Genomic DNA, 23,744 nt, shown 5'->3' with positions numbered 1-23,744 from the left:
GAACACTGTGCTGTGCTGATTTTGACGTGTTGTTTTAAAGAAACATTTTTTGTTTTTGTTGTTTTGACGTTGAAACGAAATCGTAAAAATTAGAAAAAATTATTGATTTTTTTTTTTCAAAATATTATTTTTCACCGAATATTTCACCATGAGACCGGAATTCAGGATTTAGTTTCCTTTTTTTTGAGAATTGAAAATTCGTTGTGAGTTCCTGGTGATTATCCTGACGGGGGGGTATATGAGGAGTATAGGGACGAGTCGTACAAAAAATGTTTTTCAAAAAAAATTTCGACACTATTGCTTTCTCTCGTAAAATTTAACAAATTTTGTCTATTTTTTCTGCGTTTTTGTTTTTTTTTTCTGTTACAGTTTTGAATTTTGATGGTTTTATTTCTTTGGATTTTTATTTTTTCTGACGGAGGTTAGAGGGAGGGTGAGTTCCTTTTGTTTTTTGTTGGCGGTGAGTTTCCTTTGTTTTTTTGGATTTGGCTATTTCGATTCGGTTTTTTGTTTTCTATTTAAGGTTGTTGTTTTTGTTAACTATTTTACTGCATAAAATTTTGAAATCGATTTTTTTTGGTTCTGGGGAGTCCGAAATATTAGATTTTCTTTAAGTTGCGTTACTATTATTTTTGTTGTTGTTGTATTTGTTTTTTTGTTATTATTTTGTTGTTGTTGTTGTTGTTGCTTCAGTTGGGGGGTGTTTTTGTTGAGAAGGGGGAGGTTTTTTGGTCGGTTTATTTTTTTAAATTATTTTTTTATTATATTTAATTATTTATTGTTGTTGCTTTTGTTATTGAGGAGGAGAAGGGGAGTTTTGTTGTTGTTGCTTGTTTGGTTGGTTTTTTGTTTTATTTCGTTATTTGTTGTTGTTACTGTTGTGTTACTTTTGTTGCTTATTTGTTGTTTTATTGTTACGGTTTATTGTTGTGTTATTGTTGTTGCTGTTGTTGTTGTTGGTTTTGTTATTGCTGCTGGGGGTTCCTTATTTTTTGTTGCTTTTTTGTTATTGTAGTTATATTTTTATTTATTTTTGTTGTAGTTGCTGTAGTTGATTTTTGAGTTGAGTTTTGTTGTTGTTGCTGGTTTCCAAATTTTGTTGTTTGTTGTTGTAAATTTTGTTTGTTAAATTTTGAGAAATCAAACTAAAAACTTCTTTTTTGGTGGTTATTTTTGTTGTTGTAATTTTTGAACTAAAAAATTAAAGTTGTTGTTGCTATTATTTTTGTCGTTATGTTTTAGAAACTAAAAAGTTATTATTTTTTTTTTTTTTGGTTTTTTCGGAACTTAAAAACAAAATTGCACTTTTGTCCTGTTGCTGGTTTTTTGTTGCAGGAGAGTTCTTCCGAAGGGTTTTTTGTTGTTTGTTTGTTTGTTTCGACTGGGAATTTCGGTATTTTGGGTGGTTGTTGTGGTTTAGTTTTTAGTTTTTTTTTGTTTGTTATTATTATTTATTTAATAAAATAAAACAAATATTAATAAGTATATCAACAACGTTTTAACGTAAGTTTTTAAAAAATGTTCCAAACAGTCAAAAAGCACCTGGAAAGGGGAAGAAGAGAAGAAAAAATAGAAAACATTTTATTAAATTTTTGGTTATTTATTTTTTATTATTTCAAACAGAAACATAAAAATATAATAAAAAAAATTAAAAAGAAAAAAATAAATTAAAAAAAAAATAAAGAAAGCTTAGCAATTCTTCGGAGCGTAACTTAGATAGGGCCCTTATTTTAAATTTAATTTTTTGACAGTAATTTCCCCAAAATATTTTCAGAATTATTATTATTATTATTTATTTTTAAGATTTTTTTTCGAATAATCGAATGAAAATACTTTAAAACACTGCTACAAATATTTTTATTTAATTTTGTTATTGATGAGACCTTAAAAATATTTTCATCCAAACCCAAGCCTCTTGTTACCCATTTAAAAATATTTTTTTTAAATATCGACGCATTTTTTGGCCATTGAAACGAATTTAAAAAAAAATATACGCCAACAGGAGCCCTATAAAATATATCTTTAAAGCCGACTTTTGTTACGGCTTAAAGAATATTATTAAAAAGTCACACTTGCTGTGACTGTCGAAACAATATTTAACAAAAAGAAATCCACGTTTTTAAGGTGGACCAGTTGAGGACATAGAAAAAATATTTTTAGAGAATCCGCCTGTTGAGGACATAGAAAAAGTATTTTTAAAAAAATCCCACCTATTGAAAAAATAACCCCCTAAAAATACTTTTAAAAAATCCACCCTTATTGTTGGCCCTCTAAAAACATTAAAAAAACCCAGTAAGGAAAGCAGGAAACCTTCACCACATTGGGTATATTCTACATATGTATCCTTACAATTGAATGTCAATATGTCCTCGAAGGAACATACTCATGTCCTTCTGCAACCTATGATAAATTTAACATGGTTCGGCGAGAGTGTATTATTGCTTTGTGTCATACTCAGCTGTTGTTGGTATGTCATAATTTTTCATCGATTTGCCTCGGCTTAGCTCATCGTCCTCACTCGACCATGCACAATGGTATATCAAAAAACAAAAACATTAAAGAGTCTCGATAGCGATACAGATGCTCGATGTTGTTGTTGTGGGTACCCCAGATGGTGCGTGGGTACCTTGAGCCCTCCCACGGATTTCTTCAAAATCCCCATGGGGAACAATTTATGGAAAACGATTTATATCAAAATTTATACACGCTCTTCGGTGTTAAAAATTTAATTTCAATCAGACACCCGTTCAAAATACATATACGTCATACAAACAATAACGTCATTTAAGTCTCAATTTGATACGTTGTGCAAAATCGTTTTAATCGGACAAACATTAGGAGTTTGGAGCACCACTTATGTAAAATCGGAGGAATACATATGTGGGAGCTATATCGAAATCTGAACCGATTTTCATGAAACTTAACACACATCATTCTAGACTCAATTCAGTACGCTATGTCAAATTTCACGAACCTCAATATACCGAAAATTAGGGGTACCCTTATATGGAGGCTATCCGAAAAAATGAACCTATATTTATAATTTTTTGTGGAGAGATGTGGTACCTATTAACAACTCAAAATACTAAATTACAGCCAATTCGGTGGAAAATATGATTAAAACCCCCAAAATACTGAAAATTAGGAGGTACCGTTATATAGGGGCTACCAGAAAAAGTGGACCTCTCTTCATTATTTTTTGTGGAGACACTTAGTACCCAAAAAGAACTCAATGTACCAAATTTCAGCGTATTCGGTTGAAAAACGCGCTCAAGAACCCCAAAATATCGAAAATTGAGGGGTACTATTATATGGGAGCTATGCCTAAACGTGGTTCGATATATCCCATCTTCGAACTTGACCTGCCTGCAGACAAAAGTCAAACCTATGCCAAATTTCAGCACCCTATCTCAATTCCTTCAGAAGAGAACGTGATTACAACAGACGGACGGACATGGCTAGATCGTCTTAAAATTTTACCCTGACCAATAATATATATACTTTATAGGGTCGGAAATGAATATTTCGATGAGTTACAAACGGAATGACAATGATTAGTATACCCTCCATACTATGGTGGAGGTTAAAAAATTAACAACTCCTGCAAACTTTCTAAAAATATTTATAAAAAATATCTAAGCTCTTCTGCACTCCTTGACATACACTTTTAAAAAACCCAGACATTTTAAAGACCCAGAAATTTTTTTTTTTTAATAATTAACACCTATTTCGGGCCTTTAAAAAATATTTTTATACCCTTCACCACACTGTGGTACAGGATATTTTATCTTTGTGCATGTGTTTGTAACAGGCAAAAGGAAACGAGATAGACACATGGTTTCTTTTGAGAATATGCATAGAATCACTTTCTGAGTCGATTTATGCATGTCCGTCTGTCCGTCCGTCCGTCTGTAGATGTTAAATTGTAAACAAAGTACAGGTCGCATTTATGATCCGATTTGGATGAAATTTGGCACAAGTCACTTATTTGGCCCAAGGATGAACCCTATTAAAATTGGTGAAAATCAAAGTCCCTATATATCTTTCGATTTGCACGAAATGTGGCACAGCGTACTGAATTAGGCCTAGAATGATGTGTGCCAAATTTTGTGAAAATCGGTTCAGATTTAGATATAGCTCCCATATATATTTTCATCCGATTTAATGTAAATGGTGTTCCAAAGTCCCTATATATCTTACGATTTGCACGAAATTTGGCACAACGTAATGGCTTGGGCCCAGAATGATGTGTGCTAAGTTTCGAGAAAATCGGTTCAGATTTAGATATAGCTTCCATATATATTATCGTCCGATTTTAGGTAAATAGTGCACTAAATCCCTATATATCCTTTGATATGCACGAAATTTGGCATAACGTACTGAATTAAGTCTAGAACGATGTGTGTTGAATTTCGAGAAAATCGCTTCAGATTTAGATATAGCTCCCATATATATTTTCGTCCGATTTTAGGTAAATGGTGCACCAAAGCCCCTATATATCTTTCGATTTGCACGAAATTTGGCACAACGTAATGAATTAGGTCCAGAATGATGTTTGTCAACTTTTGTGAAAATCGCTTCAGATTTAGATATAGCTCCCATATATATTTTCGTCCGATTTTAGGTAAATGGTGCACCAAAACCCCTATGTATCTTTCGATTTGCACGAAATTTGGCATGTCGTACTGAATCAAGCCTAGAATGATGCGTGTTAAGTTTCGAGAAAATCGGGTCAGATTTAGATATAGATCACATATATATACATCCTTCGATTTGCACGGGATTTGGAATAGCGTACTGGATTGAGTTTAGAATGATGTGTGGTAAGTTTCGGAAAAATCGGTTCAGATTTCGATATAGCTCTCACATATACATATATAATCGTCCGATTTTAGATAAATGGTGCACCAAATTCCTAATGTTTATCCGATTAACACGAAATTTTGAACAACGTATCAAATTGAGACTTGAATGACGTTATTGCGTTTTGTTGAAATTGGCACAGAAGCGTTCATAGCTTTCATATGTATTTCGAAAAGGTGTCTGATTGCAATTAAATTTTTTGAAATTCGGCGTACCGAATGGCGTGTATCAAATTTCCTATAAATCGTATTCCATAAATTTGTTCCATGTTACGCAGACAACTATAAATCTGCCCGAATGAAATTAAATTTATCATAGGTTGCAGAATGACATGAGTATGTTCCTTCGAGGGAACAATTCCATGTAATTGTAAGAGTACATATGTACAATATACCCAAAGTGGTGAAGGGTGTCATATAGTCGGCCCAGTTCGACTTTACTACTTTCTTTACTGGTTATAATCGCAAGGCCATGTATGTCTATATATAGCTTCTAGTTATTGGTCCCGTCTCTATTCGATATTTTGCAATATGGTATTATTGGAGTTTTTGTTCAGGTTGAAAACATCCTTGCAGGAAACTTTCGATATAGAACCACTTTTGGATATAACCTCCATATGAAGGTTCCCACATCATTTTTTCTAGGCCGCATTTTCCAAATCGAAATGGCTGTTGTTTGGCATTACTAGTCCTTGGGGACTGCAAAACATCATAGCCCAATTTTGTTTTTTTGTTTTTCTAAATAGATCAATGATTTTACACAGCTGCCATATAAAGGTTCCGCCCCCATTGTAGGTGTTTAGCTCCCAAATTAAGATATTACATTTTAGTGAATTTAGAACCGACCGACGTTCCCTGGCCCAGTTTTCAAACCGGAAGGTTTGCAATTTGGTGTTTAGATATAAATGTCCATATATAAAAGAACTTCGAATTGTCACAATAGACATTTGGGTATGAAACGTTTTTTTTTTTTTTGTAAAGAAGCAATAAATAGCTTCTGGGGAGAATAGCCCAACAAAAAACTAAGGGAACTGATGAGGATCAGTGGCGAGATCCGAAACTATAGTCTTCCCTGCCATACCCCTCGGCGGACAATGCCATACATTCCCCACTAATAAATAGTTGTTTTATATAAAAACAACAAGCTGGGAATCAGCCTAACTATTTTGCAAAAATAAAATACAAATGGTATCCCAAATAACCCGCCAACAATACTAAATATATTTTTCGGTGAATCTGTATTTCAACAAAATGAGATACTAGTTTTTCCAATGTTTATAAAAATCCAAAAATATTTTTATAAAATTTTGTTCTAATATTTTTTTATAAGATACGATATTTTTTTTTAAATATTTAATTATTCAAAAAAAAAATATTTTTATTTATATTTGTTGATCTATTCATTCAAAAAATATTTTTTTTTTTTAAATTTTTTTTTTCGTAATTTTTTTTAGAATTCATTATATTGCACTTCAAAAATAATTATACCCTTCACCACACTGTGGTACAGGGTATTATGTCTTTGTGCATATGTTTGTAACAGGCAAAAGGAAACGAGATAGACACATGGTTCCTTTTGAGAATATGCATAGAATCACTTTTTAAGTCGATTTATGCATGTCCGTCCGTCCGTCTGTCCGTCTGTTGGTGTTAAATTGTAAACAAAGTACAGGTCGCATTTATGATTCGAATTGGATGAAATTTGGCATAGATCACTTATTCGGCCCAAGGACGAACCCTATTGAAATTGGGAAAAATCGGTCCAGATTTAGATATAGCTCCCATATATATATTTAACCGATTTAATGTAAACGGTCCCTATATATCTTTCGATTTGCACGAAATTTGGTACAGGCTAATCATTTAGGTCTAGAATGATGTCTGCCAAGTTTCGTGAAAATCGGTCCAGATTTAGATATAGCTCCCATATATAGTTTCGTCCGATTTCATGTAAATGGTGCCCCAAAGTCCCTATAAATCTTTTGATTGGCACGAAATTTGGCACAAAGTACAGAACTAAGCCTAGATTGATGTCTCCTAAGTTTCGAGAAAATCGGTTCAGATTTAGATATAGCTCCTATATACAGTTTCGTCCGATTTCATGTAAATGGTGCCCCATAGTCCATATATATCTTTCGATTTGCACGAAATTTGGCATAATGTACTGAATTGAGCCTAGAATGATGTCTGCCAAGTTTCGAGAAACTCGGTCCAGATTTAGATATAGCTCCCATATATAGTTTCGTCCGATTTCATGTAATGGTGCCCCAAAGTCCCTATGTATCTTTTGATTTGCACTAAATTTGGCATAACGTACTGAATTAAGACTAGAGTGATGTCTGCCAAGTATCGAGAAAATCGATCCAGATTTAGATATAGGTACCATATATAGTTTCGTCCGATTTCATGTAAATGGTGCCCCATAGTCCATATATATCTTTCGATTTGCACGAAATTTGGCATAACGTACTGAATTCATCCTAGAATGATGTCTGCCTTGTTTCGTGAAAATCGGCCCAGATTTAGATATAGCTTTCATATAAATGGGGCACCACATATATCTTGCGATTTGCCCGAAATTTGGCATAACGTACTGCATTGAGTCTAGAATGATGTCTACCAAGTTTCGTGAAAATAGGTCAAAATATAGCTTCCATATATAGTTCCGTCCGATTTCCTGTAAATGGTGCACCAAAGTCCCTATATATCCTTCGATTTGCACGAAATTTGGCATAACGTACTGAATTAAGCCTAGAGTGATGTCTGCCAAGTTTCGAGAAAATCGGTCCAGATTTCTAAATAGCTCCCACATATATAGCTCACATATTTTAAGTAATTGACGCACCAAGGAACCAATAGGAACAAAACGTTCTGAAATTAGTATAACCTAATCTGTGACAAGTTTGCTTGAAATCGCTTAATATTTGGATAGAGCTTCCATATATATTTTCGCCCGATTTCAAATAAAATGGGCATCAAACTCCTCATGTTAGTTAGATTGACATCAAATTTTGCACAACGTACACAATTGACCATAGAACTACGTAGTTGCGTTTTCTAGAAGTACAGACATAGCCCAACGTATGACCTATTTATATTTGTTTGAAGTCGATTTACATATTTTATGGATATATCCAGGTAGATTCACATTATCACATATATTATTTCATCAAATTTCATGTTAATAGTCCTGTTTAATATACCCATAGTGGTGAAGGGTATCATATAGTCGGCCCCGTCCGACTTTACTACTTTCCTTACTGGTTTTTATTCTTATTTTCTATAAATCTCCCTTTAAAATAATTTAATTTCCATCAAAATTCCTTAAAGAAACCCGACATCCTTTTTTCCTTCCCCCCACAAAACCTTACTCAAAACTAAACCATAATAGTAAAGGATTTACTATCCGTGTTAGTTTTCCGAAAATCCACGTGCGATGTGCCCCCTTCTCAGTTTTGTTCATTTTATTTGACAAACGAAAAACTATGTCAGTTTGTTTATGGGTTCAAAAATATGCACCCACGAACAACAACACAACTAACCAAAAAGCAAAAATATTTTGCGCTCACTAAATACCCGGGTTTTCTAAACTAAACAAAAACACACACGAAATTCTACTCTCTTCTCCTCTCACTCCCTTCATGCTCCTGACATTTGGCGCGTAATGGCTTTTTATTTTTTATTTTCCCCGGCTTAATATCAAATCAACAAAATTCTAAACAAAACTTGCAGTCAGTCAGCAACAACAATGGAAATCCGAAAAAAACAACAACAACAAGAAAAAATATCAACAAAGTGGCTGAAGTAACCAAACCAACCCGACAGCCTGTCAAACAAAATGAACGAGTAGACGAACGTACGAACGACTCGTGCCAGTTGAATTTAGAAAAACAACGATTCAACAAAAATCCAAAACAACAACAACAGAAACAAATGTGGAGAAATAGTAACCAACGACGAAATAAAAAGGAACAACTCCAACGAAACGAAGGGAACAACAAAAGCCCCGGCAATAAAAATTTGTTTTTCAAGTTCAAAACGCCGCCAGCCAGACACACAGGAATAAATAATTCGGAGAGAGGGAGAAGTAGAGAGAGAGAGGCAATACACAACACAGCATAGAACAGAACCAAACTGAACACAACAAAACTTTGGCCAACTACAAAAACAACGAAACAATTTACGATGAGAGACGAAAGGGTTCCCGGCATCAAAGGAAGTCACGATGCCGCAGGAACTGTTGTTGGTTTGGGGGGAGGGTGAGAGGGAGAAGTAGTACTACACGCATATGAGTTATATAGAAAAATTTGTAGACAGTCAAAACAACAAAAGGAACAAACAAATAAAATATAAACACACGAGCACACACAAATAGACACACATTGGAACACATACAGACAACCAGACAGACTCATAACAACCAATTTTTGCATAGATACACAAATTCAAAACAACCGGCACGGGCAGGCAGACAGACACAAAGACAAACATTCAAGTAGGTCCTTCAGCCAGCCTGTTTGAACGCATCACAGACACACACACTCACACACATACATAGCGGAACAGACATGCCAACCATATCGTTTGAGGTACAAAATTGAATGCAGCCGCGATAGAACCACATGGTTCGGCGACTGTTTGTGTGTGTGTAGAGTACACACTTTCAACATGCAAAACAGCAGCAGCAAAAACAACAACAATGACAAACAACAAAGCGAAAGCACACACGTGAGTTTGAAATTAGATTTGTTTAGATTTTGTTGTCTAACTCTCATATGAGGGAGAGGGGAGTGAGGACAAGAGAGAGTGAGATGGATGTTTGGTCAATGAACGTGGTTTTTGGTTGCATAGTAAATCCTGCAAGGATATTGACCGTGGATATATTTTTTCAAGGATTCACACACATATCGATTTTTACAAAAACATTTTTTTATTCCCCACCTCAGAAAGAACTGTCTGGTACTTTAAATAATCGAGAAATGTCGATCCTTCTAACAGCCAGGCAGCATATCTGATCCTTCAGACCACCTTTGTGGAACTGTAACAGATACCTTGATGCTTCAGGTTGTTTGCACATATTCCCCAGGTCCATTTATCTCATCTACGAACAGACTCTCTGGCCTTGCAGCTCATTTGAACAGATATATATTCTTTGCGGCTCAGCATCTCTGATCCCTAAAATTGCCCTTAGAGATTTCTGAATCACTCAGCTCATCTTGATAAACTTCGTTGAGCTATAGCAGATATCCTTCCCCTGCAGCGTCTCTGCACAGTCACGAAATCTTAGCCCTGCATACGCTTTGTACAGAATCTCCGATTTGTTTGTTCGTCTATGAAGACCTTTAGTCAATGAACGTGATTTTAGCTGCGTAGTAAATTCTTCAAAGATATTAACCGTGTATATTGTCTCAAGGATTCACACACACACACGTGGATTATGTATAAAAATATATACTTATTCCGCTCAGCACTTCACCTAGCCTAAAAAGGACTTCGGGGTTCCTCTGCTCATCTGTGCTGCACCTCTCGGATCATTAAGATCGCCTGTACAGATCACTCAACATATCTGGGTAAACTTCGTGAAGCAGCTGCAGATACCTCCAGATTCTAAGACCCTATACCTCGTCTACGAAAGCCTCTATGGCCCTATAGGTATTTTTTAGAGATTTTTATACTTTGCCCAGATTCTCTGTTCATACTGCTTGTCTACAAAGTTCTTCGGCCAATGAAGGTGGGTTTCCGGGCCTTTATATTAAGCTATGCAGCTTCTCTGACCCTTAAAATCTCATGTACAGACTTCTGGATCGCTCAGCTCATGTTGTAAACTTTTTGAAGCTTCAGCAGATTCCCTAAGCATCGATGTTGCTTGCACAGATTCCAGGACCATTTACTTCATCTACGAAAAAAATGCTGGCCCTGTAGCACACTTTCAAAAACTTAAATCCACAGGTTCCCTGGTCTCAAATAGCCTCAACAGACTTCTATATAGTTCATGTCATTTTGGCAAGCTCCTTGCTTACAAATACCTCTTAAACCATCATGTCGTCTTTGAATGTCTTTCTAACTTCTTTGCTAGTTTAGGAATTTTAATTTTAGGGGCTGTCATGGGGAAATTTCAGTCTTAATTGATGGACATTTGAAGCCCTTTCACGTCGAACAGAAGGTTATGGGACTCATGTATGTACTAGCTTAAGCACTGAGGCAGGAAATATGTACCTTTTATCTCCTGGGCCCAGATATTTATAAATGTGGGATAATAAACTAGGGAGTCTACACATATTAACTGTGGAGTCAGAGTGTTCAGACATGTGGACTGGGGCTTAATGTATACTTCGGTATGCGAACTATGGGGTATAACAGAAGTTTAACTTTTTTATAGACACCCGACAAAGCCTGTCTATAAGGTACAGATTCAAGAAGTCTTTGAATGACATAGAAGGCTGTTATATCCATAGGGGGAAAATAGGGGACCTTCATTGATGATCCTTTGGTATCGAACTGAAGGACCAGGCACGAAGGACCAGGCACTTTAAAAAGAGATTTTAATTTGCCATCTGGTTCTTGGAGGATGAAAAAACATCGCATTTTTCGCCGGAAGTTGCTGTAATTTGTCATTCCGGGTTCTCGGAGGGTAAATAACTATAACTAGCAGACATTTTTCCATATACACAAGACCGACCCCTTGAAAGTATTATCCCTGCAAATATACTCTCATTTGCCATAGATGAAAAATGTATTCCGGTATTTTGAAGGTTATAATCTTAAATTGCCACCAAAGTGGCTGCGTTCTGGCATCCGGATTCTTACAGAACGTAGAACATCTTTGCAGAAAGTTTTCAATATAGATCCACGTGTTGACATATCCCTCCAATAGCGCCCATTTTCGATATGTTGAAGGTTTTAGTTATTTTTTTTCAATCTAAGTGTCTGTTGTTTGTCGTTCCAGGTTATTGGAGGCTTGCATACTCGTATATCTTTACAGAAAATGTTCAATATAAAGACAGTGGGATTTAACCGCATTATCCCTTCAATGTGGATATTATTTTCATTCCGTATTGGTCGTGAATAAAAACTTCTTTCCAAATATTTTTCTCCAGCCTTAGTATTTATACCCTTCACCACACTGTGGTACAGGGTATTATGTCTTTGTGCATATGTTTGTAACAGGCAAAAGGAAACGAGATAGACACATGGTTCCTTTTGAGAATATGCATAGAATCACTTTTTAAGTCGATTTATGCATGTCCGTCCGTCCGTCCGTCCATGTATTTTTGTGAACAAAGTACAGGTCGCATTTATGATCCGATTTGAATGAAATTTGGCATAGGTCACTTATTCGGCCCAAGGACGAACCCTATTGAAATTGGGAAAAATCGGTTCAGATTTAGATATAGCTCCCATATATATATTTAACCGATTTAATGTAAACGGTCCCTATATATCCTTCTATTTGCACGAAATTTGGTACAGCCTAATCATTTAGGTCTAGAATGATGCCTGCCAAATTTCGTGAAAATCGGTCCAGATTTAGATATAGCTCCCATATATAGTTTCGTCCGATTTCATGTAAATGGTGCCCAAAAGTCCCTATATATCTTTCGAGTTGCATGAAATTTGGCATAACGTACTGAATTGAGCCTAGAATGATGCCTGCCAAGTTTCGTGAAAATCGGTCCAGATTTAGATATAGCTCCCATATATAGTTTCGTCCGATTTCATGTAAATGGTGCCCCAAAGTCCCTATATATCCTTCGATTTGCACAAAATTTGGCATAACGTACTGAATTAAGCCTAGAGTGATGTCTGCCAAGTTTCAAGAAAATCGGTCCAGATTTAGATATAGCTCCCATATATAGTTTCGCCCGATTTCATGTAAATGGTGCCCCAAAGTCCCTATATATCTTTCGATTTGCATGAAATTTGGCATAACGTACTGAATTGAGCCTAGAATGATGCCTGCCAAGTTTCGTGAAAATCGGTTCAGATTTAGATATAGCTCCCATATATAGTTTCGTCCGATTTCATGTAAATGGTGCACCAAAGTCCCTATATATCTTTCGATTTGCACGAAATTTGGCATAACGTACTGAATTAAGCCTAGAGTGATGTCTGCCAAGTTTCAAGAAAATCGGTCCAAATTTAGATTTAGAAAATATAGAAAATTGGACGGAACAGTTGTATGGATGCTAACCTTTAACTCGGACTATATAGAAAATGTTCAAAAAAAAGATTTTACCCTTTGAGAAATTACGAAATACATACTGTAAAATTCTATCAGACTGACATACAGTCCGATGTCGCCATGTCGGCGACAAATTTAATCTAATATGAGAATTATAATTTTGTTTCTTAATTATTAAAAAAAATTTATAAAAATCACAAAAAAAGTTTTTTGTTGCACCGCTTTTTGCCATTTGAAATTTGTTTTCATTATAGAGCTCATATACACTTTTTTTTTAATATTTATCTAAAAAATTATTAGAAATTTTGAGAATATATGAATGCGTGTGTGTGCTATACTTAAAAAAAAATAACTATTGTTTATAAAGTTTATTTGTATTAAAGATTTTTTATTGTTTTATTTCTAGATACAAAATAATTTTTTGAAGTATATGTCCCACTTATTTTATGTATAACCAGAAATATGTATTTCTTTTTAATTCACTCGAAGTCTATTTTTAATATTTTGTCAGAGTTTTATTTTTATTTTTTGTTTTTTTTTTTTACTTTTTATATTTATATCGGTTATTTATATATGATGCCGAATTTTGCATTTTTGTTAAATAAATATTTTTTATTAATTTTTTTAGCATTTTTTATATTCCGTTTTTATTTTTTCTCACTCTTAAAAAATATTTTTTTATATTTTTTAATATTTTTTTTTTAAATTCAATTAAAAAGTAAATAACACTATGCATAAATTGTTTTCATATTTTTTTTTTCTTATAAGTGATATTGTTTTGTTTTTATAAGATTTTATATTTTTTCATAAAAAAAGATTTTTAAATTACAAAAAATATTTGTCTTTTCAAAAAAAAAAAAAAAAAAAAAAATTTTGTTTTCAATAAAATTAAAAAAATATATATATTGTTTTTTTTTTCAATATGGTCATAAATTTATATTCCAAAAATATTTTTTTTACATAATAAAAAAATGATATATGTTTTACAAATATAAAAATAATATTTATAAAAAATTTGTAATTATATTATATATTATTTTATAAATGTTTTTAATACATTTGGTTTTCAAAATAAAACTGTCACATTGAAAGAAAATCCATTATTGTTTTTATTTTTATTATAATATTGTTTCATACTTTTTTCATTTCGTGTTTTGCACATATTTTATTTTTTATTAACACATTTTTTGTATTTTTTTGTTATTTTTATTGTCTTTTTGAATTTTTGCAAAATTTGAGGATTTTTTTTTTTATATTTTAAAACTTTTCTTATAATTGTAATTTTGATTTTTTACTTACTATTATTAGTATTATATTTTAATAAAAAAATTTTTTTTTTTCTATTTTTTATAGAACGAAAATCCTCTTCCTTCATTGAGTATTTTTCATGTCTCTTAATTCAATTTTTCTTCTTAAGTGGCCAATATATTTTTAGTTTTTAATTATTTTATATTTCATTAATATCACATTTTTTTTGAAATTGTGTGTATTATAAACGCTTATTTGCATTCAATATTTATTTTATTTTTATTAATTTTTTAAACGGTCTTTCATCACAAATTTTCTATTTTGTAAATACATTTCTACTTCGATTTATTGTTAATGTTTATTTTAATTTTCGGTATTTTTTTTTTAAATTATATTTGTAGAAATATGTAAATTATATTGTAAATTATATTAGTATTAATACTAGTCTTATTACATTGTTGTAGAAAGAAAAATCCTTTGTTGTCTCTTATTATTCAATATTTAACAACATTTTATTTATTATACTAAAATTTGTTTATTAATTTTATTTTTTTTCAATATTTAATATTTTTAATTTTTTATTATTTAATATTCAGTATTTTTTATCTTTCAGGAATATTGTTTTTTTTGTTTTTTTTTTTTTTTTTTTTTTGTAATAGAAAGAAATTATTTTATTTTTTTATTTCTTTTTTTTTCAATATTTAATGGCACTGTCATTTATTTTTTATTAGAATTTTATTTTTAAAAGTTAGTTGACCATTTTATATTTTTCTTTTTTATATTTCAATTTTTTATTCACGATATACATTTTTCATTCTTATTTTTTTTACATTTATTATTTTATATCCTGCATTTTTTATCTTTCAAAAAAAATTATTTTTATATATTTTTTAATATCCTTTTATTTAAAGAAAGAAAATATTTTTTTTTGTATTTTTATATATTTATTAATAAATCATATTTTATTTTTTTTAAGGGTCTTTTATATATTTTTTTAATATCCTTTTATTTAAAGAAAGAAAATATTTTTTTTTTGGTATTTTTATATATTTATTAATAAATCATATTTTATTTATTTTTTAAGGGTCTGTTTTAATATCACATATTCTATAAAAAGAAAGCCCTTTATTGTATTGTATTTATTTCATAAAAAAACAATACTTTAAAAATGTTTTATTAATTTTTTAAATATTATCATTTTAATTGACATTAACATTTTTATTATGCAGATTCCTTTTATTTGATTAACCACAGGTGTTTTTATTTCTTAAGAAAGTTAATTATGAATTTAGTTTAATTTTTATTTAGTATTTTTTATTTGATATAGTTCGGCTTAATTTAATGTATCAATATTAATCGACGTTTTATTAATGTTTTTTTCTTTTTTAATTTTTTCTTTCAATTCAATTTATTTAATTAAAATATTTTTTTTTTATTTTTTAAAAGATTTGTAATATTGTATATTTGTAATATTATATTGCTTTTGTGCATATTAAGTCATTTTTAGTATCTGCTTATTTTATTATCATAAAAATTGTTTAAACAACCCCTATTTTTATGCACTTCAATATAAGAAAATCATTTATTGTCCTTTTATAGTTTTCAGTAATCCACATTTGCTCATAATTATTGACAATTTTTTTCACATATCATTTTTGTTTATTATTTCTATAAACAAAAGTTTCATTTGTTTATTTAATTTTTTTCGAACACATGTTTTGTTTATGTTTAAGTATTTATTTTTGTTTTTTTTTTTTATAATCCATTTTGTTTATGTGCACGAGTTTGTATTTTTTTTATTATTTATTTCTTATCACCATTTCTATGTTGATATTATTTTATTTATAATTTTTTTGTTGTGGTTATTTATATTATTTTTATTTTATTTTATGTTTTGTATTTATTATTTTATTATCAAAACAATGTCACGTTTATTTTGCACAGCCGGCAAAACAATCCAACAACAAGAAAAGTTCACTACAGTTCGCAGAGATATTTTAACAAAAACAAATTTTAACGGCGCCGGCAAATACAAAAAAATATTCACACACACGGTATACAAACAAATCATAAACAACAAATCTCTAAGCTCCCACACTCTTTCAAAACGGCTCTCTCGTGTTTAGATACTTTCTATTATCATCATTGACAATATTAAAAAAAAGAACAACAACAACGAAATCATCGTTTGTTGTCGTCATCATCACGACAATTGTTTAGAATTTTTGGCGAATGAATTGATCTAATTCATCATCATCTCTCGCACACACCACATTATTTAGCACTCACACACACTGCAGCCAGCCATCCACACGACACGACAACTAAATCATTACTTCTGTATTATCTACACACACCAAAAATACACACAGAGTTGTTTGTCTTCTTTATCTTTTCTTTTTTTTTCTTAAGTTAAACAGAAGAAAAGGAAGACTAAATCGTGATGACTGACCACAATAAAACGTCTTAAAACAGAACTTGCACACACACACATACAAAGTAAATTGTAAGGACCCATGAAGAAAAAATCCAAGAAAAATATTCCCCAAAGAATTGCATTTTTTTCTTTGTTGTTACAAAAAAAATATTATAAAGAATTTTTGCTTTCTTGAATAAAAACAGAAAATTTTTTATTTAAAAACGTAGACCAAGCGCTACGCGAAACGCACCGAAAACGGCCAAAAAGATGAATATAAGCAAAAATCTTTTGTAAATGTTCAAGAACCACAGAAAACGGCCGGCTCTGAGTCTCATACAACATGCCCAGACTCGTCTGCGTGTGTACATGTATATGTGTGTAAGTGTATATGCCGGGTATTGTAGGAAGGAAAAGGCGCACAGAGAGCGAGAGCACTCGCACGACATAAACAGAAAAAACAAACGTAGACATCATCATCCTCAACGGCAGCAGAGACACGACACACACACACAGCCACACACATATATATAGGAAGGCAAAACGACGACACTCGGCCATACACATATGTGTGTGCAATGCATGACCAAGCAATATGCAAGCAAGCAAGGCAGGCAAGTGTAGCCACCATCCACCAGCCACCTATCCCCAGCAACCATGTGTGTGTGCAAGTGTTGCTGTATATAATAAGTGTGGGGATCACAACACCAACAACAAGACATAATGCTCTCCAACACATAACCCCATCATCACCATCGTCATCAAATACAACATCATCGTCGTTGCCGTTGAAGTCATCATCATCGTGCACACACACACGCACACTCACTTAGTGGAGTTAATAAAAAGAAAAAGAACGACAGCAACTTTGAAAACAGAGAATAACAACAGCACGACAGTAAAACCACGACGACGACGACAACATCGTCACTGTTATAGTCGTTGCTGTTGTGGTTGTTGTTGCTTTTGTTGTTCTTCTTGTTGTCGATGATGATACTGTCGTTGATGATGATGAGTAGAGTAGTAGCCAGCGAAACATTAAGATTGAGGGTGGAGTAATGTGGTTTGCTGTTGAACTGTGTGGTGCACACACACACGTACACGTGAGGGGGAGAGATGACGGTAGAAAAAGAGCGCGTACTGTTGTTGAGATGCACTGAAGAGCTTACATATGAGATATCTTTGTTTTTGATGGGAGATAAAGTATTTGCATGAGGAAACTCATCACTTAAGGGGGTTTTAGGTAAGGAAAAGTCTCAGTGATCGACTTTTCTTCAAGAAATGGAATTAATGATGAGATTTCTTATAAGAAAATTAATCAGTGATGATGTTTTCTATAAGAAAAACAACAACAAATGTATGAAATTTTTTTAAAGAAAAAATTTATACATTAATTAAAAAAATTAAATAACAAAAAATTGTTTTAAATTGTCAACCCCTTATAGAGAAATATATTTTCTAAAAATTGAAATTTATGGAACATATTTTTTAAAAACGTGTGCTTGATGAAAATTTTTTTTAAGAAAAAATCATTTGAAAAATTTGTTTTTAGTTGAGAATTTTTTTTAATCCCTAATTCAAGCTTGTGGAATAAAATATATTTGTAATGAGGTCATTACTAAGTTACTATAATCTCTTTAAGGTCCCTCTGTACTTGTCGGAACATTGAGGATCTCCTGCATATCCTCTTCTGAACTTTTCAACTCTTAGTTGGGCCCCTTATATGCTCCTTACGTACACGTACTTCTTATGAGAAGCTCCTTTGAAAAGTATCGAAATCTCCGTAGAACTTTGAGAGACTTGTGATATTTATTGCCGACCCCTAATGAGATCTATACTAATCTGACATCTACATACTTTATGATGACCTCTTACAAATTCATCTTGCAAATGTCAGAACTTTGAGGAACTTCTGCATATCCTTGGTGGGCCTGTTATGGACTCCCTTATTCCCGACGAACCCCTTCTAAACTTTTTAACTGCTGGATGGCCCTTCTATGAAAAACTCATTTTAAAATATTAAAATATCGTATCGGCTTCACAGACCTCTCAGAGACTTCTTTTCATTCATTTGACCTCTTACAAATGCTTTCTGTACTGTCAGAACTTTGACGAACTCCTGCATATCCTTCAAAGAAGTTCCTTTATAAGAGTCGAGCCTCTGATTCTTTCGGGACCTTTTTGTAAGGTCTTTCTTCTTAAAATATCGGGGTATTTTAAGCTCTGTGGACCTTTGTTAGACTTCCCAACGTCTGCTTATACATATGTATGGCCACTGAGAACCTCCTCGAATACAAATTGAATATCATCCAAATCCAACAAACTCCTCATATACTTGTTAGACGATCTGTATGGTTCTGGATCTCATCTAAGATCCTAATACATATATCGGAACGTATATGAGTTCCTCCTATAGGAAACCAGTCGGTATCTTTAAGGCACACTTCGGTTATAAACGGAATTTCTTAGTCGAATATATCTTCCTATGTCTATCGGATCTCCAGTGACCTCATATCTTGTGTGATTCTCCCATTGTTGCTGGACCTCTTATGTGGTTCTACTGTACATATTGGAACCTACATAAGCTCCTTGTTAAAAAATTTAAGCTAGTCTCCTCCCTTGCAAATATATGCGCTTTGAAAAATCGCCAAATACAAATTGAATCTCTTCATATCTTCGTTGAACTTCCAATGACTTCCTCATATCCTTATCAGAATGTTCCAAAATGTTGTCTTCCACTTGATCTTTCTATCAAATTCGTGACCTACCCTTTCTGAGTGAACCATCAGTGGGCCGCTTTTATATGCCTCAGTAGGTCTTTTTTGCGAGTAAGTCTGAAAAATATATTTTCTTCAGCCTGCATACAAGGGCTCCTGTTGCAACACTTCTACGTAAAGACTTCAATTAAGGCCATGGTTCTTCTATAGCTCTATCGGGACTGCCTTCTTCGGGTTGTCTCCGATTGCACACTTTCACAAATAGAATCCGCAGACTAACTTATTGAGTCTATAAAGAAACACCACACGACGAAATGTATCGATCAGAAGGATTTTTTTTGAGTCCTTGAAATATCCCTTTTCAGTTATCCATATAGATTGAGACTGGCTTCATAAGCTTCTCTCGGAACACACACCTCAGATCGAAGCAGGAGACTTTCTTATTAAGTCCATAAAGACATCTACACTTCCTTCTATAGATTGCATTTCATGACGCGCTTCTCTGATACTCTAAAGACTAAGGCCTTCAGCTCCCCCCTTAAGACTGCCCTTTTTATCCAGGTCCCCAAAGTTCGAGGTCTTCTATAGCTCGCCTTTCATGATGTGCTTCTCCGATATTCTAAAGACTCAGGTCTTCAGCTCCCACCTTAAGAACCCAACCCAGTCAAGAATGTCTTCTTCGGCTCCTCAGCTCATCTGAGAAGTTACTGATGTCTTAAAAAACTTGACATCGCTTCTCAGTACATCTGTCAAAGGTGCCTTCTATAGGCTCCTCAACGATGACTTCTTTCTGCTCACAGCTCGGTGGCTTTCTTAAGTCTCCTTAGCAAAGTCTACAGCTCCCATTATTAAAACCCATCTGTGAAGATTTATTTTCTTCAGCTCATGTGTAAAATACGCTTTCTTCAGCATCACCACTAAGAACTTATTTCTGATCCTCCAATAATTCACTTCTCAGTTCTTCTGCCAAGGCTCCCTTCGTCAGGCTCCTCAGCAAAGACTTGAGTTCCCAAACAAATCCATGCATGGTCACTTTCTTCAACATCACCACAATGATTTTTTTTCTGCTGCTCCACAGAAAAAAATATCTCTTCTCAGTTTTTCTGCCAAGGCCTTCTTCGGCTCCTCAGCAAAGATTTCAGCTCCCAAAAAACCCCATCCATGAATATTATTTCCTTCAGCTCCTGGGTAAAGTTCGCTTTCTTCAGCATCACCACAAAGATTGTTTCTGTTGCTGCACAAAAAACTCTTCTCACTTAAGCCAAGGTGCCTTCGTCAGCACCTGAGCTGCGGCTCCTCACACAAAAAAATCTTCTCCAAAAAATAAAAAAAAAAATCTCCATTGAAAAATGAGAATCCAAAATTCTGCTTTAGCACAACATAATTTTTCTTATTTTCTTTTTTTACTCCAAGTCCAGGAAACCCCCCAAAAAACGACTTAATCGAAACTCATCTTAATCACTTTACGAACTACGCACACGCACTCTGCCGGATTGGAACCCAAAATAAAAAAATATATCAAAAAGAAAAAGACACTTCCAAAAAAGTAGTTCCTTTTTTGTTGGTATTCAGAAAAAAATCATTTTTCTCACAACAACATTTTGCCAGAAAAAAAATCCACTCCGAAGAAGAACTGTAAACACATTTTACAAAACAAAAAAATCGGCACTGCCTCATACAGTAACAACTCAAGAATTGTTGGGCACCAAAATAAAAAACACACTGAATTAATTCGCAACTGATATAATAAAAAAAATACACAACAGCACACAATATAAAAAAAGAAAGCAGAGCACAAATGCACAAAAAACGTAACGTTATAACGACGTAACAACAAACGCCAATGCCCTACCGAACAGTTGAAATGTGAGCGACGTACTAAATGAAAATTAAAGCAAAAAAGATGCAGGCGGCAGATAGAGATTGCCCGCGCAAAGTTGGCGAAGGCAAACAAATAACATGCACACACACATGTACGGACATGCTCAAGCATACGCCATTATCTGCAAACACACTTGTCGAAATGGACAAGGAAAGCGCACCCAACACACAGCACTCATTCACTCACAAAACTTTGGTGCTCAGAGAATAACAAGAAAGGCAACAAAAACAAAAAATTCCCCCAAAAAACTGCATGCTTGAGTTATGTGGATGCATTGCAACAACAACACAAACACCAATAACAACAGTCGCAAGCCAACAACACAAACAACAACAGTGGCAATGGCAAGAGCAAAGTAACTACTGCTGCTGACACTGCATCAGGCAATGCAATGCATTCAAAGGCCTTTGCCAATTCTCTGTTTGCCCAAACACACTCTCTCTCTTCGTGCAAAAGAGAACTTGCACACAACACACACACATTCCGACTCACACGACAATGGTTGGCTGGCTGGCTCCATCATCAACAAAACCCCCCATCACCTAACTGCAAACAAACCAAACAATGGAAAGGGAGTGGGAGCAAGAGCGAGAGAGGGTAGGTGAGAGAGAGGGAGAGAGTAAGCACCTTTAGTGTATATTGATTGCATTTATAATGCCGGTTGGCAAAAAAGCGCCGAAAATTTATTTCCTCAAAATTATCCCCCCATCATTTCCCCTCCCCGATCATGGGAAAACACATATTTACTGCAATCTTATGTATGTATACAGATGCAGAAAAACATGATGAAGAAGAAGAGCACTACATATACTATATATAATCAATGGAGGCAAAACGGCAAAAAAATTAGCGCACGCGCCTCTCTCGAGCCAAACATTACTTTATATTGTTTTCTGATCCACAATGCAATGCAATGGGTTTGTTCGGTAAGTTCGGAATAATGCCACCGCAACAACAATAACTACACCAATAAAAACTGCAGTTGTAAATATCATAAACAGAGATGTTTTGTTGAAGGAGTCTATAATAAAATTAGGGAACTTAAAAGTTTCCTAAAAGGAATTTTTTTTTAAATATTTGCAACAGAATAGGATGGATTTTTTAAAAATATTTTTTCAAGGTTCTGTCTATGGCGTGGGAGTGGCGTAGGGGATGATATATACCAAGCAACGGCTCTGATTTGCTTTAACATGGTGAAGACCAGGCTTATCTTGGTCCCTCTTCCATCTCAATTGTGGACACTGACCTCCACGCGGTGCCACCTGGGGAGCTATTTTCATCACCCGATGATATAGTGAGCTAATATGTGCCGCGAATTCACCCATAAGAACTACAAAATATGGGTTGAGGCGTCGGGTTAGTTGCCCACTCTCGGAAAACCGAACCTACTGTGAAAAAGCTAAGAAAAAGAAAACCAACCCCCCCTTAATGTTGACGACCCTCGCAAACGTATAAAGGACCACGAGCTGCGAATCTGCACTTGGAATGTGCGCACGTTGTACTCAAGAAGTACAAAGCCGATATTATTGCCTTACAGGAAATGCGATGGAATGGGACTGCCGTAAGTAAATCAGATGATCATATGATCGTTGCCCTAGCCATGACATTAAAATTCTGCTAGGAGATTTTAATGCAAATATCGGAAGGGAAAATATCTTTGGCCACACCGTCGGAAAATTCAGCCTCCATGAACAAACATCAGACAACGGCATGATTGACTTTGCGGCAGCAAAAAACATGATAGTTAGCAGCACCAGATTCAAGCATATCGATATACACAGTGTCACTTGGATTTCTTCCGATCGAACAAAGAGAAATCAAATCGATCATGTTGTGATATACGGAAGGCATTCATCCAGTGTTTTAGACGTCCCATCGATCCGGGGAGCAAATATCGATTCGGACCACTACCTTGTAGCAGCCAAGTTTCACACCCGTCTTACTGTAACAACAAAGGTGCGATCTAACACAACATGGAAACTCGACTTCGAAAAGCTGCAAACACAACAGGTAGCCGAGGTCAACTCCGATCAACTTACCCAACTGCTTGACGAAATCACCCATTGCCCCGATAATAGTATAGAAGCACAATGGCAATGAATTGTCCACCCCCCAGAAACTGCAGCAAAAGCAACACTTGGGTACCTGAGACCACCATCAAGAAATCCATGGTACTATCAGAAGTGTCGTAATGCTACTGATGTGAAAAGCGCAGCGTATAGGACAACCCTGCAGACAGTAGCAACACGCAGTGCGATGGAGAATTATCGGGAGAAATGGAAGAGAGGAGAAACGTTTTTTTTTTCAGAAAAAAGAAGAAAGAACAAGAAAAACGTGAGCGTGCGGAACTGGTGTCAGAATGAAGTCCGAAAATTCTACCAACGGATAAAACACCAAACCGAAGGTTTTGGTGTAGGCACATCCTCCTGTGGAGATG

The 23,744-nt window shown here is 34.1% G+C and overlaps 1 long non-coding RNA gene across 1 annotated transcript; it reads right to left on the bottom strand.

Annotated features, from left to right (window-relative positions):
* Nucleotides 1–1,409: 1,409 nt before the first annotated feature.
* Nucleotides 1,410–21,315, bottom strand: LOC133337085 (uncharacterized). Its single transcript, XR_009754570.1, has 2 exons — nucleotides 21,278–21,315; nucleotides 1,410–1,542 (listed from the first exon to the last, which is right to left on the bottom strand). It is a non-coding gene; the product is annotated as an uncharacterized LOC133337085 (long non-coding RNA).
* Nucleotides 21,316–23,744: the final 2,429 nt, after the last annotated feature.

The sequence above is a fragment of the Musca vetustissima genome, unplaced genomic scaffold, assembly GCF_032173495.1.
Source record: "Musca vetustissima isolate MV318-11 ecotype Yass unplaced genomic scaffold, APGP_CSIRO_Mvet_v1 utg64163, whole genome shotgun sequence".
NCBI lineage: Eukaryota > Metazoa > Arthropoda > Insecta > Diptera > Muscidae > Musca > Musca vetustissima.
The sequence above is the reverse complement of the archived record's forward strand: the minus strand, read 5'-3'. Positions and strand labels throughout refer to the sequence as shown.